Here is a 15,376-nt window from a genome sequence, read left to right on the forward strand (position 1 = left end):
CAAGTCCTTGCAAAGTATAAAGTTTGGGGACCTTTTGATGTGTGAGCTTGCCTTCTCTGTATGGAATAGCATTGCATTATTGACCAAGGCTGTTGTCTAGCAAATGACCCATTTCATAAAGCCAGCTGGTTTTCAGGATGGTGGGTTTAGCTTTCAAAATATCTTTTTGAGGTTGAGACAGCAAAAATGTTGTAGAAAAGACAAACAGAATTCTGTCACCTGTAACACATAACCTATGTAAATGATTTCTTTGTCACAGAATTTTTTGTTATAGGAAATAAGGACTGGTAAAAGAGGCATAAATTATGCTCTTTATGTAGAGAAACAGTGCATGATGACGCAAAAGGTAGAAATCACACAAAAGAAAACATGGAAATAATTTAGCTGCATAAAAAAATGAAGGTGTGAACTTTGTGTGTATGCGTGTGTGTATGTTGTGTATGAATGTGTATTGTGTGTAAAAAAGAAAGAGAAATGCAAATAATAAACAAGAAAAAATACTTGCGATATTTTGCATAAATAAAATGTTTCATATCCCTTAATATGAGGTAGTTTCTTCAGCCCATGTGCCAAACATTGGGCACTAAATATTTTTTGTACAATATTTTTTTGAGTCTTCACAACAACCCTATGAAGTAGCCGTTATCGGTTATATTGTGTCCCCTCCCAAAATCCATACATAGAAGTCCTAATCCACAGTACATTAAAATGTGACCTTATTTGGAAATAGGTCATTGCACATGTTTAGTTTAAGACTTAAATTAATATTAGTTAAGATGAGGTACTACTGGAGTAGGGTGGGCCCCTCACCCAATATGACTGTGCCTTATTAAAAGAGGAGATTTGGATACAGAGATAGAGAAACAGAGGGAATGTCATGTGAAGATTGGAGTGTGCTGTCATAAGCCAAGGTATGCCAAAGATTGCTGGAAAACCCATTAGAAGCTAGGATAGAGCTATGGACACATTTTCCCTCAAAGCTCTCAGAAGGAACCAGTCCTGCTGACATCTTGCCTTTGGACTTCTAGCCTCCAGAATTGTGAAACAATGTCTTTCTGATTTTTACAATACCCAGTTTGTAATACTTTGTTATGGCGGCCCTAGAGACTGACACAGTAGGTATTACCATCACTACCATTTAGTAGATGAAGAAACCCTCAGAAAGTTTAAATTATTTTATGGTCATACAATTACTTTGTGATTAACTAGGCCATTCTAATGCTAAACCCGCTGTTATATCCAATTTTAGAATAGAGAAAAGAATATTCCAGGTATTAAAATCAGCCAGTGAAAAATATGGAGACAAGAAAAGCAAGGCATTTTGGGGAGTTGGAGGATAATTCCATATACAGAGAGATTTAAGACCAGGGATTTGGGGGAAGTGAGTGGAGAAGGGAAGAGAGCAATAGTTCTACTTGAGATGACTCTTTCATGCAGTACTCAGTGTTGGATTGTCCACAATTTCCTGTGTGGCTGGCAGTGATTTTCTTGATACTACCTCATGTTCTGAGGAAGATTTCCAAAGTCATTTTCTTGGTGCCACATTTAAAACACTGATCTGGGTGCTGTTAGGGGCCTTATTCAGACAGTTCCTTGGCCAATGACCTCTTGTTCATGCAGCAGGGAATCTCACTGTTCTGGAGTACACACATCAAGTGGAGAGCGAGTCTCAATATTCATTCACAATTCCCAGTTTGGGGACTTTTCATGGAAACTTGCCCCTCATTTTTTTCTCATTATGGTATTCCTGATTTCTAGACATAGATATTGCTCTGGCATTTAGCCTTCAGTACCTGCTTACGTAATCCCACCATAAATTAAATTCCTGGGTGTTTTTCCCTGTGGCCTTTATACAGTCAGGTTATGAGACATCACATTCTATTGTTTGGCTTAGAATTTTTCCAGTTTCTCTTCAACACAAATTTGTATAGTCTTACATGCTTTGAAGTCAGTTACCCAAGGATTTTTTTCTCTCTGAACACCACCCTAAGTATAGCACAGTGTTTCATTTCTGACACAAGCATCTCTTTGTATGTTTCTTCATTTTTCATAAAATGCAACATGTATTTTTTGTATATATTATGGACCTAACAGAATGGAGTTGCAACAAGAAAAGCCAGAAAACACTCTTTATACATAAAGAAAGACAAATATTTGGTTATAGCTAAATTATTTATGGAAAAAAGCATTAGAAGGCAACGAAAGGAAATTAATAATCTTATGAGTAAAAGGACACAGGAGATAATAATTGGTTTTAGAAATCTACTTAATTGCCAAAGTATTTAAAATATCTAATTCAACACAATTTGTGGTAGTGAAATCTTTGCTTCAAGATACTTTAAGTTATCCATAAGGATGTTTATTTAAGGTAAATGTCAAGTTACTAGGAGCAATATTTATTCACTCAATTCCGCAAATAAAGGCTAGTCCTACTGTGTACTATGCTCAGGGATATAGCAAGAAAATAAAATCTTACCTGCATCGATTTTATAGTTTGCTCAGAGCGAACAGCCAACAAACAAGCTAATAAATAAGGTTATTGCAGATTGACAAATTGTGCTAAGTACTGTGCTGAAAATGAACAGGTTTATAAAATAACAAACAACTGATGGATGTTTCTTTAGTTGCATGGTCAGGGACTTGAAGGATAAAACTAGTGCAGCCATTCAAGGAGTTGGAAGAAAAGAATTTGTACTAGTTTTCTACTGCTGCTTAACATGTTAGCACAAACTTAGTGGCTTTAAAAATACCCATGTATTAGCTTACAGTTCTGTTGGTTGGACATCTGGCAGGCTCAGTTAGGTTCTCCGTTTAGGTATCACAAGTTCTAAATTAAGGGGTTGGCTGCCTGGGCTTTTATCTGGAGACTTGCAGGAAGAACTGCATCCAAGTTCATTCAGGTTGTTGGCAGAATCCAGTTCCTTATGGATGTAGGTTTGAGGTCCCTGGTTCCTTTCTGGAACAGATCTCAGCTACTCAGCTTCCAGAAGCTACCTGCATTTCTTCTGATGTGACCTCCTTTGTCTTCAATTTATTAAGAGTACATTTGAATTCTATGAGTGTTTTGAATGTTTTTTAGGTTTTGAATGTTTTTGAGGTCCCTGGTTCCTTGCTGGAACAGATCTCAGCTACTCAGCTTCCAGATGTGACCTCCTTTGTCTTCAATTTATTAAGAGTACATTGAATTCTATGAGTGCTTTGAATGTTTTTTATTTCTTCTGCCTTCCTCCCTCCATTATTCAGAGAAAATCCTCTACTTTTATAAGCTCATGTGATTGAATTAGGTACATCTAGATAATTTCAGTTTTTTTAGGTCAGCTGTTCCATGTAGCATAATCCTGGGAGTGATATCTCACACTCATAGGTTTTGTGGATTTGGAGTCTTGAAATCTTTGGGGGCATTTTTAGAATTGTATCTACTACAGAATTCTAAACACTACTAGACACAACTAAAAACCTAATTTGGTTTGCTGTTAATTTTGCTTACTTTTGTCTTTTGCAATTCTGAAGAAAGGGAACCAGTTCTGAAGCTGTGATATTGGAAAGGAAGGAATAGGGAAAATTACTAGAAGAGAAAGGAGCTGTTGACAGTGACATCTAGGAATTTGTGGTACAGGCTGATTGGAGGTCCTAAACATAAAATCCATGAATGGGTTAAGAGTTGGCATTTATAAGATCATATCTATGCTGTGTCACAAAATTCTGATCTAGTTTCATTTTATTCCAACTTGATCAGTATAACATGACTCAAGTCCATTTGTAAAACTACTAAGTTCTCCTCCAAGAAAAGCAAAAGGGAGTTTGGCATTATAGATATTACAGTAACTATTTGTTAGTGAAACTCCTGTTTGATACTATACAGTGTGTGAAACTGAAGGAAACTTTTGCTAGCTATGGAAGAAGGAATATAGAGTTCCTGGTGGCTCAGCAGTTGAATCTTCTTTGCACATAATTGAAGAACCAAATTTTCAACATATTCTACTTTAGATATGTTGTCAGCTTGCCTACTTTCTTATCTTTAGAACAGAACTATACCTATCTCATAGGACTTTAATAACTAGCCCATAGGACACAGGTTCATATATGTGCATATGCCCTGCATTATGCCTGACATATAGTTTGTACTCCAACTACTAAGTCTGTTCTTTTTTCTTCTCCTATGAATCCAAAGCCTTCTTAACTATAGCAAAATAGGAACCACTGTTCTTGTCCCTTTCTGTAAGACATTGTATAAATTTATTTTAATGTCAGAATTTATTTAAAGCTATGGTTTGACATTTTTAGGTTGTGTTATATTTTGCTGTGTTGTGCTTTCTAATTAAAGCATTCCAGGTTGGAGTCTGTAATCTATTGATTGGTCATTTTAAAATACCTCCAATAACAACAAAAAAATAAGTGCTATGGAGAAAACCCATCATGAAACCAGTTCTCTCCATGATGGGTGGCAACTAGAGATAATTTATGCAGAGTATGATAGAAAATGGGAAAAGCCAATTTTACACTGGTTTTCTAGGCCTAATGATCAGATACTGGGCATTAAGTGGTTAAGATGTGGCCACAAATCAGGAGATACATTTATATTCCACCTAAAGTGTCATTGTGTATAATTTCTACTTTGAATTCAAACTGGAAGTGACTCTTCCCATAAGACAAAGATAATGTGACTTTCCAATCACCGCAGTTCAGCACAGCACCTGAAGAGCTGGCCAGAGCTTCACAACTACTCTGGCTCTGGGATCCTGAAATATAATTATTAATATAGTAATTTAATATTATTTGAGACTAGTTTAGTTTAAATTACTACATTTGCTTGGTGGTTGCTTTGCCCAGATGAGAAAGAATCTAATTTGGAGCACCCAAAGTTGGGCAGTTGTTTCATGTCACACCTATTCAGATATGCTTAGGATCCCTTATCATAGATGGTTGCATTTAACTCAAACTCACATCATTAGTTCAATAACCTGAGGCCAGAGTAGCTATATGAATTTCAGTGAGAATCCAAGGAATGAATTATTGCAATATAATACAAAAATTACTACTTAGGTTCCCTTTTCTCAGAAGTAGTTTACAGTCACTTCGTGATCTACCTTCCAGTTCAGGAAAATCCTCAGCAACTTTTGGATAAGTAAGTACAAGGACACAGAGTGGAGTGAATGCAGCCATTGGGCACTTGTGAATGAGGGAAATGAGGGAAGAGGAACCATCATGAAGGAGCTAAATTGCCAAGGCAGCATTCTCTAAAAGTTCTTCAGCTGATTTGCTTGCAGAGAGAACCACAGTCATGATCCCATAGTTAGTTGAAGACCCATTTGGTCTATCTTTTTTATCTAGAATATTATGGGGCCCTTTGTTTACCTCATGATACTATACAGAATGAAGAAAAAGGGAGAGAAGGATTAATTTAGAATGACTGAGCCCACACTTTGCTGTGATTCATTCATGCAATAAATAACTGTTGGGGTGCCTGGGTGGCTCAGTCCGTTAAACATCTGACTCTTGATTCCGCTCAGGTCATGATCTCAGGGTGGTGAGCTTAAGCTCCGCGTTGGGCTCTGTGCTCAGTGGGGAGTCTGTTTGAGGTTCTCTCTCTCCCTCTACTCCTCCCTTCTCTCTAAAATAAATAAATCTTTGAAAAAATATCTATTGAGGTCTTAGTATTTGCTCAGGTGGGGACAAATGTTTTCAGTAATCACATGTAATAATGGGAAATGACTTTGTGGCTTGGATCTGTGACTTGTCAAGCAGTTATGGGTTCTAAATCTGGGGGTTGGAGGACACATCTCACTTCCTGAAAAAAAATAGCTTACCATGATTTTTTTCTACATGATATAGGAATATCAACAAAGAGTCCTCAGAGCATCCTTCCCAAGACCATTCACTCTGAGATCAGAGAGATTGTCATCTCCCATTTCCTCAAAGGAACATATCCCTAATGACACAAACCCATTCACCTTTCTTTCTTCCAGGCCGGTATTGTACAGCTGAGGGTCCCTCACCAGATTCTGGGGAAACGGACATATTCCCTATAGTATGCATATAGACATTGCTATGAATCTTCTGAATTACAGCCTACAATTCAGCATTAGTTTTTTTTTCCTTATAGCAATTATTTATGATAAAGTCTAGACCAGACTTTGAACTAACCTTAAGTAAGAGTGCAAATTCCTGCTATTATCCCTTCCGTGGTTGAGTTATTGAAAAAGGAAAGCAGACCATTCCACTCCTACACCAAATTAGATAAAATGGATCAAGGTTGTCTGTGCCATGGTTTTACTGGAGTTGTAAGGCAAATCATAAATAAACTCACATATAACACACCCAATAAAATAAGCACTAATTAAAGGTTTAAAAAGGAAAATAAGTTTAAATTTGGCAAATGGCTAGCAGCCCCCAAATTCATCCTCTCCCAGTATCTCACAAAAATACCACCAAAGTACATAATAAGAAGAAAATCTAAAACATCACCAACAGATGAAAGAGTACCAAGAGATAGCATGGCAGAACCTTGGAGTAATTGCAAGAAACGTCTAAAACAGGTAGAAGCAGCAGAGACTCATCCTTGCAGGCAAGCAGCTGGAAGATGGCCACACTCTTTCCGATTACAACATCCAGAAAGAGTTGACTCTGCACCTAGTTCTCCATCTGAGGGCTGACTATTAAAATCTTCAGTCTTGAATTCATAGTGCCCAACGATGGTATTCCTCTGCACTGTAGCCATTTGCCCCAAATTAAGTTTAGAAATTGCCATTTTCAGTAATAGCTGAATTACTGGTTTTCTCAATAGATGTTCTAAATGTTAATAAAGGTTTTGTTGCATGGTAGCAAGCAAGCAAGAAAAGGAAAGAGGAAGGAAGGATGGATGGAAGGAAAGAAGGATGGACGGACGGACTGGAATGTGAAATACCTATGCCATCTTCAATCTAGCTCTGGCTAAACCCCATGAAACACAAACCACTTAAAAAAAAAAAAAAACAGGCCTTTTATTAGGTTCTGAATTTACTATGGATCCTTCTTGGATTCTTCATCGTTGGTACATATTCATCCTTACAGTAAAAACCTCTATTTGAAATAACTTGAGTGAGTTTCTGTACCTTATAAACCAAATCCCTAATTTCTTGTTCCTTTTTTTCTTTCTTCTGCTTTTAATAGCTCTCACTAATGGTATTACAAAAATTCTAGTTTCCTAACTTGAAGCATGTTGTGTGTGCACAATTACACACAGCACTCATTGCAGCAAAGCTGCAGGAATAACTCTAAGGCCTGCCCTAGTGACTCACCTAGGGGTTCAACAGTTTGGAGGTAAGAAATGGTATAAATACTACAAGTAGAAGTTTCATGGGAGAATTGAATACACTAGAATTGCCCTCTCCTTGTTTTCACTTGTCAGAACTTTTTGTTTTTCATGACTCACCTTGGGTATCCTATTTTCTGGGAAGACTGCATTGACAGCCTCCTAGAACCCCACAAATGTGCCGCACACTGAGCTGGCTGCCCCATGTTTGCACCATGGAAATAACAATGGCAGTATTAAGATCAATAGCTAACAATTTTGAGAGCTTAATACATGCCAAGCAATGTGCTAAGTGCTTTACACACATTGCCTCACTTAGTCTTCACCCAAACTTCATGAAGTGAGATTATTTCACAGATGAGAAGACTATTATTTTACCAGGGAGAAAACTCAGGTTTCAAGCACTGTACTCAGCACTTGACATTTATTGCTGCTTTTTATCATCACAGTGATAGTTTGGAGCTCTTGTGATCAGATGAGAAAATTAATGCTCATAAGACTTGTCTAATTCCTTGCTTTTATCTCCATTATATCTATTATAGAATCTATTCAAATGGAAATGATCTGTTTATGTGTCCATCTCCCCTGTGACACAGTGAATTCAAGGATAAGGGCTGTACCTTATTCACTTTTGAATTCCAAATTATGTGCTCAATGAATACTTGTCAATGCAGACTCTTCCTTGTTGTTAGTCCTAAGATCCTTAAATTTTAAATGTGTTTCAGTAAGTAAGTAAACACAACTGTACTTTCTGTGAAAGCTCTCTAAATTTTTTATTTAGCTACCACATTGCTGTCTTCTCTGAAGCTGATCTCCAGATCACTCTTCTTGTGGATCCAGCCAAAGCCCCGGTTTGTTGCTGATTCCCCTGCAGGCCTTCAGGTAGGAACTCTGCTCTGATGGAGCTGAAAGCACTTGTCCTTATTGCTCTTAAACCCACTAAGGGCTCTAAATCCTTTCCATTAATGCTGGTTGGCCCCAACAAGCCATGCACAGTGCTGCCCTGCTGCAGGTAAAGCTGTAATATTAACGAAGTAGCAAAAAGCTTGTCCTACTGACCACTCTAAACTCGGCTCTGAGAGGCTAGTGTAAGTAAGCTCACCCCATGCACTAGATCTCTTCAGGCTCTGCCACCTTGGCCTCAAGCCTCCTCCTCCAAGAACTCCAAAGGCATGCTTCATCTGTGTCCTCAGATTAGTTTCTTCACAGCATGGTGAAGAGCAGGACCATAATTTCTCTTCAGGGCCAAAGGGTATGTCATTGGCAGTGACCCCCAAAAGGAAATACAAAAAATATTAACACAGTCTCAAATTCTTCCATTTTATCACCAGTCACCTTGTCACAATCATATAATAGCAGTGGAGGTGAAGGTAAAATGGCCATTCCTAACAGTGTATAATGAAAGTTAATATGAAGAACGTGTCAACAGACTGCTAACTACACGGTTGTAATGAAGAAAGGCCCTTTTCCTGTGAAGCACAAATGTGGGTGATAAACCACCGAGACATTCCTGTGCTGCAGGGTGATTAAATTTTGCCACTGGTGCCAGGCCGCATTAATCCTACTGCTTCAGTGGCAGAAAACACGTCATCAAACTGTCGGAACGTCACTGAATTTCTCGAAGCGCTTTTCCTCTTTTCTCGATAGAACATCTAAATCTTTCCTCTACATGATAAACAAAAATGAATGGATGAAAATGGCTCCAAATCTCTTTCCAGTAACCATGAGCATTATAATCTTATGAATGAAGCTAGGCCTCTTGTGCTCTCAGAGTCTATAGGGACTGATTTATAAATTAACTGGTAATGCATTGATCTTTGCTCATTACTTTTTCGATAAATCTCTTTTGGTGAGTTATCTGCATGCTAAGCTCAGAAAGGCACCTTTCCATGTCTGGAATCTGGCTCTCTCCATGCTGCAGCAGTCATCGTCCCTGCATAATAGATTACTATAGACCTTCCTGTCCTTCAAATAAATAATACTAAAATCCCTTCACACATTTGTCTCATTATTTTTCGGTCACCAGTAGATGATTTAGATGGCATCAGAAAACAAAGATGTTAAATGTATTTTATACATTTGATTAAATATATTTTATGTTATGAGATATTTTGGATTTAAAGAATTGATATATTTTTTAAAAAATAATTTGTATTTTTTAATCTTTTCAGCCACATCATTTCAGTTCTGAAGGAAATTGGGTAGGGATTTGTTAAACAGATTTAAAATTAAAGGCACTACTGCATCACAATTATGCAAATGAAAGATTCAAGGAGATAGATGTTCAAACTGAAGTTGAGTACGTTCCTTGAGGAGGTATATTTACACTTTATGGCATCACTAGGAAGTCCTTCTGGGAATGAATCTTTTCTTCTTTGTTTTACAGTTTTGGGGGGGGGGACTTAGGAGTTTTTGGTTTTGTTTTTTTTTTTTTTACTTTGCATTAGAATGCTCTGATCTGACATTTAACATGAACACAAAGAACTAGATGCTTTTGTTCACTTCCAGAAAATGGGATGAAGGGAATATAGCTGTTCTTGGTAAAGTTCTTTATAATAATGGTTTGATTTTTTTTCCCACAACATATGCTCTTTTGCCCAGTGTTCTTATCACTTGCTATAAGTGGCTTATTTTGCATTGGCTTATTTGGCATTCATGCAGACTGTATTGCAAATTTGTTGCATCTAGTGAACTGAAAATTATTGCTTAATCAAAAAGAAGATTTGAAAGAAAAACTGTAGTGTTATAGATGCTTACTGTTGTTGTTGTTGCTATTATTGTTGTTGTGTTGCTTTTTAATTTAAAGATTCCAACAGAGTCAGCCTCACCACCAAGCCCAGTCTGGTTCATGGGGCTACAAATCAATCACTTTAGGCAGATATATAAGGGGAGCATCAAGTTAATGTCAGAGTAGAATACAGTCAGCGACACTTCCAAAGGTGGCAGCTTGAAGAATGACATTTGCTTCTTCTCTTCCTTTTCTTCTCTTCATTTCTCATCCTCCATATATAGCAGATATCACATAGGGAATGAAAAAGTGCTTAAAAAGTATATAGGGATAGAAATTAATAGAAACAAAGAAATACAATCACAAAAATTAAAGTAGGATATAAATATTAAAAACTACGGCCAGCTCAGAGTGACGTAAAATTATAATGAAGGAAAGCAAGAACCTTGGAATTTTTATCTTACTTCAACGAATGTACATTTACTATTATCCCTCATCAGAGTTTGAGAAAGCCATTTTCCAGGGTGGGGGAAAGAGGGAAAGGAGGCAGGGGAGAGTCACTTAGTTGTACATAATAGAGATAGGCCCTGAGGTTTGGGGCAAAAATTCTACTTAATAATATAATATTAATTTCTTTTTATTTTCTCCATATTTGTCTCCCTTGTGAAACTCGCCAGAGAAAAGATGACCACAGTCTAGGGCAAAAATGAGGATATTGAACCTCAGTGCTTATGGCTGAGACCTGATGCTCTAGGTCATACTTCCTGGCACAGGAAAAGAGAGAGATTCTATCCATTCATTTGGTCCATAGTGATTTGTTGGGGGCCACTCTGTATTCAGCAAAATATTTAGGTACTGGAGATACATGGAGAACCAAAGGAGACATAGTTTCTGCTTTCACGTGCTGCTCTGCACTGACCTTTTCTTTCCTCTGTGGAAAGCTCCAAACACTTTCCCCTAACTATACCAAAACTATCCTTATTCCTCACCCTTAGGGTGACAAGCTTGGAATAAGAAAGAAGTCTAAAGAATTTATTTAGCATCCCCTAGAGCCCTACACTTCCAAATGATTAGGGGCATAAGAGCAAAAATGGAAAACAAGACACCATAAGCAACAAAGCATAGCATTAATGACAACAAATGCAACAGGCTAAACTCCTTTTCTAAATGTCTGTAACTACAAATTGGATGAAAATATAGAATTAACCCATATACTATCTATTTAGAATAATAAAAAGTAAGGGACAAGGATGGCAGCAAAATATTAATTAAAGCAGTGGTAGACATATTAATTTCAAATAAAGTTGAGTTTAAACAAAATGCGTATTTGAGAAAGTATGAAGGTAAAGTATTGAGGATCATCAGTACATTAGCAAAGGGAATGGCACAAAAGTAAATTCATGAATGGAATTGTATATTTTTGAGACAAGTGAAAAATTGATGGAAATGCCAATGGGCACTGACAACAATACTATTTTGAAAGGTACTGTCATCATTCATTGCTCAGTCATTGTTAGATCATCTAGTCACTCAGGAAATATCTCCTGAAGACACTCTATACAGGTACTGTGTTAGGCTTGGAGATACAGTGATGAGCAAGACAGTAATGCCCCTGCCCCATGAAGTTTAGAGTTCAGTGGTAGAGACATAGATTGATTAAGCAATTAATAAAAAGTAAAAAAAAAATTAGGATAAATAAAATGAGTAGGGACGGGATATGAGAGAGAGCATGAAACAAGCAGATGGAAGTGTCCTCCTCTGGAGAAATAAATTTTAAGTGGGACCTGAAGGGCAAGGATGAATCATACAGGTGGAAAGCCAAGAAACAATCCTTTCATTAATAGAAATAGCATGAGCAAGGCTGGAAAAGGTCATGTGGCTAGAATGCAGTGAAGGGTGGAAAAGTGAGATGGGAGAGTTAAATGGGAATCAGATCATAAGTGCCTGATTAGGCTTTGGGAAGAAGTTAAAATTTTAATCCTAGTTCAACAGGAAGCCATTAGAAGGTTAAGCAGGTGGTTGAGTTTATACACTATATATTTTAGTGTCATACTGGGTGCTGCAAGGGGAATGGACAAAAGTGGAACAAGGGTGGGGATAAGTATTAGATGAGGCTTTTTCAATAGTCCAGATAAGAGATGTATTTAACAGTTTATAATTTGATGTGAAATTAATAGGATCTTATGATATTTCAAATGTACTAAGTGGGGGGGGAGAGGTATCATGAATTCTTGTTGAGCATGGAGGTAACAGTGATGCCACTAGTGAGGTGGAAACTACTGGGATAGAGACAGGTTGGAGTTTGAGAATCAAGGATTCACTTTCAAATGTATTAATTTTGTGATGCCTAACAAATAGAGAACTGAAATACAGATCTCAAACACAAGGGAGAGATGGAGTAGAGATAAAATGTCATCAGGATATATTTGGTATTTAAAACCATGGAGACTAATTACTAAGGTGAGAATGAAAATAATACAAGAAGATAATCCAGAATAGAAACTGAGAAGCTCCAATATTTAGAATTTAGGTAAAGGTGGAGATTGCAGGGAGACTGAAAATGATGACCAGGAAGATGAAAAGAGAGCTCAGAGGCAAGAGTATTTTAGGGAGGGGAGATAGTGAACTCTACAGAATGCTACTGAGAAATCAAATAAAGCCATGATAGAGAAGTGCTCACTTACCACATGGAAGATTTGAAAGAGGTTTGTAGATGGATGCTGAGGATGAGGATGCTCTCATTGAGCCGAAAATTATGGTCAAGGCTTTAAAGAGAGAAGACATATGAGATTAGAAAGAAATACTCAAGTCCAAAACTGTATGGAAAAAGATAACTACAAATGAAGGGGGGGTCCTCTTAAGTTCTCCAAGCTTAGAGGTAATGGGAAGTGGAAGTGAGTCTTAGGTCAATCTAAAATCTAGCTCTCAGTTTGGTTATCATAGTCATACCACTGGGCGAGCATCCATCTCCCACCCCATCTTGTTCCAAGAACAGGAAGCTGAGGCATCACTAAAACCTGTGAGTATTATGAGATACCACTCCTGTGACTATATCATGTGGCTTAGCAGAGTTGACTTTAAAATGGGGAGATTATCTTAGATTGACCAGAGGAGACTCATTATAGTCACAGAAGCCTTTAAGAAGCTGAGACCATTCCCTGGATTCTGGGATATGGGCAAACTAGAGAGATGCTACAAATGAGAAGAACTGCACTTCCCCTTCCTGGTTTGAAGATGGAAGGGGCCACTTGAGAAGGAATGTAAGTGGTCTTCAGGCTCTATACTAACAGCTAGCAAAGAAACAGAAACTTCAGACCTCTAGCCAGGAAGAAATGGATTCTGCAGCAGTCTGAATGAGCTTGAAGTGGATTGGCCTACAAATAAGATCCCAGTCCAGATGACACTTTGATTTTAGCTTTGTGAGACCCTAAGCAGAAAACCCATTCAAACTCTTTTAATTTCTTATACCGAACTCTACTATTGGGGGTGGTTTCCTAGAGCAACAAACAATTCTTGGACACCAGCTGGGTGTCCTACAATTTCACTCAATCCTAACACTGTCTACCCAGAGATAGCATCTGATCCCACAGGTTCAGGGTTCTGTTTTATAAGACTGCCCCCCAACACTTCCAGCATCAGATGTTAGTGGCTAATCACAGGTTCCCCTCCCCTCTTAGATTCGATAAATTTGCTAGGGCAGCTCACAGAACTCAGAGAAACATTTTACTTACTAGATCACTTATTATAAAAGGACATAATTCAGGAATAGCCACATGGGAAGAGATGCATAGGACAAGGGGTGTGGGAAGGATGCACAGCTTCTGTGCCCTCTGCCAGCAACCATTCTTCCCAAATCTCTACATGTTAACAAACCCAGATGCTCTCTGAACGCTGTCCTTCTGGGGGTTTATGGAGGCTTCATTACATAAGCACAATTGATTAAATCATTGGACACTGGCAACTGGTACAACATGTGGGGATCCTTTCCCCTCTGCAGAGGCCGAGGGGCTGCTGAAAGTTCATACCCTCTAATCACATGGTTGGTTCTCCTTGCAACCAGCCCCCATGCTTAGGTGCTTTCCAAAAGTAATTTTATTAACAAAACACATTTGTGTAACTGTCATCACTCAGGAAATTCTAAGAGTTTTAGGAGCACCCTGGTTCTCAGAACCAGGGACAAAGTTCAAATATATATTTCTTATTATAAGTCACAATATTATACAGGCCCACCTGGATTTCTGACCTACAGACTATGAGATAATAAATGGGTGTATTTTAGGCCACTTAGGTTGTGGTAATTTAGAAAGTAATGCAACTGGAAAACCCAACCGTACCTGCTGAGCAGCACATTCTTTCCCTCCTGACTGTAGACAAATGGCTGTAAACAAATAAGAGAAGTCGCAGGTATGCTTACTGGGAATCCTAAATATAAGATGGGCACACAATCAAGAAATACCAAATATTTTATTTCATTTCATTTCATTTCATTTATTTTTTTTATTATCATATAATGTATTGTTTCAGGGGTACAGGTCTGTGATTCATCAGTCTTACACAATTCACAGCGCTCACCATAGCACATACCCTCCCCAGTGTCCATCACCCAGGCCCCCATCCCTCCCACCCACCCTCCACTCCAGCAACCCTCAGTTTGTTTCCTGAGATTGAGTCTCTTATGGTTTCTCTCCTTCTCTGGTTTCATCTTGTTTCATTTTTCCCTCCCTTCCCCTATGATCCTCTGTCTTGTTTCTCAAATTCCTCATATCGGTGAGATCGTATGATACTTGTCGTTCTCTGATTTATTTCACTTAGCATAATACCCTCTAGTTCCATCCACGTTGTAGCAAATGGCACTATTTCTTTTTTTGATGGCTGCATAATATTCCATTGTGTATATATACCACATCTTCTTTACCCATTCATCTGTTGATGGACATCTAGGCTCTTTCCATACTATGGCTATTGTGGACATTGCTTCTATAAACATTGGGGTGCATGTGCCCCTTCAGATCACTACATTTGTATCTTTGGGATAAATACCCAGTAGTGCAATTGCTGGGTAGCTCTATTTTCAACTTTTTGAGGAACCTCCATACTGTTTTCCAGAGTGGCTGCACCAGCTTGCATTCCCACCAACAGTGAAGAAGGGTTCCCCTTTCTCTGCATCCTCTCCAGCATCTGTCATTTCCTGACTTGTTAATTTTCGCCATTCTGACTGGTGTGTAGTGGTATCTCATTGAGGTTTTGATTTGGATTTCCCTGATGCCGAGCAATATTGAGCACTTTTTCATGTGTCTGTTGGCCATTTGGATGTCTTCTTTGGAAAAATGTCTGTTCATGTCTTCTGCCCATTTCTT

This window comes from Leptonychotes weddellii, chromosome 10, assembly GCF_054177405.1.
Source record: "Leptonychotes weddellii isolate Sample4059 chromosome 10, ASM5417740v2, whole genome shotgun sequence".
Taxonomy (NCBI): Eukaryota; Metazoa; Chordata; class Mammalia; order Carnivora; family Phocidae; genus Leptonychotes; species Leptonychotes weddellii.